Here is a 1,188-nt window from a genome sequence, read left to right on the forward strand (position 1 = left end):
TTAATACTATTACTATTTATGGACTTTATTGTAACTATTATTTTCATTATTATCATTATTATTATTATTATTATTATTATTATTGTTATCATCATCATCATTATCATTATCGTCATTATCATTATTATCATTATTATTATCATTATCATTATCATTATCATCATCATCATCATCATCATCATCATCATCATCATCATCATCATCATCATCATCATCATCATCATCATCATCATCATCATCATCATATCATCATCATCATCATCATCATCATCATCATCATCATTGTTATTATTGATATCATTATTATTATTCATATTATTAACATTAATATTATAGTTATTATTTTTATTAATATTATGATTATCATTATTATCGTTCTGCTGTAGTTTATATAGGGTCGCTATATAATCTATTTTTTGGCAGATATATATATAATAAATAACGCCAACTCTATTTACCGGGGCAGGCACTGCTTTGCGCTGGCTTGCCCACTCACCGACTCTATTAATAAGTTGTATTTTCCTGTGTTCTTACAGTCAATAAGGTAACCTGTTTTGGGTATTGTAATGATAATAATAATGCGTTAGTGTTTGTGAAATTATGTGTTGATGTTCGTATAATGATACTGATAAAGTGTTAGTGTTAATAAGTCATAGTTTTGCAATAATAACAATTGCTAGTGTTAAGTTTATTACAACAGCAGTTGCTAATGTAATAATAATAATAGCCATTAGGACAACAATAATAATAAATGTTATTGCCATTGTAATGGTAATAAGGATTTACTTTAAGAGCATGAGCGTTAGTATAAAAATAGTAACAAGCCTAATAATACAAAACATTGACGTTCGCGCATCTGACACACAATCCGACTCTATCGCTACACCATAAGAGAGGCACTCAAGCCAAGAAGAACAGCTTCAGATACGTTAATGCGATGGATCTTTTCAGTACACGTTTGAGAGAAGAAACTCAGCAGTCAGCACACACAGAATTTGCCTTGGTACGCGCCACGCCAGGCACCTGCAGCAGTGGTATTTGTCATGGGATCGACGTGCAGTCTTGCTTTTTGACTTTGCTGTTGCACGAAATTCCAGAGTTTACAGTGTGGTTTAATGAGATACCTCCCCATTTTCCCTTTTCCGTTTTCTTTTTTTCTCTCTTTTTTCAACGTTTTCTTTTCTTTTC

Source organism: Penaeus monodon, chromosome 14, assembly GCF_015228065.2.
Source record: "Penaeus monodon isolate SGIC_2016 chromosome 14, NSTDA_Pmon_1, whole genome shotgun sequence".
NCBI classification, from domain to species: domain Eukaryota; kingdom Metazoa; phylum Arthropoda; class Malacostraca; order Decapoda; family Penaeidae; genus Penaeus; species Penaeus monodon.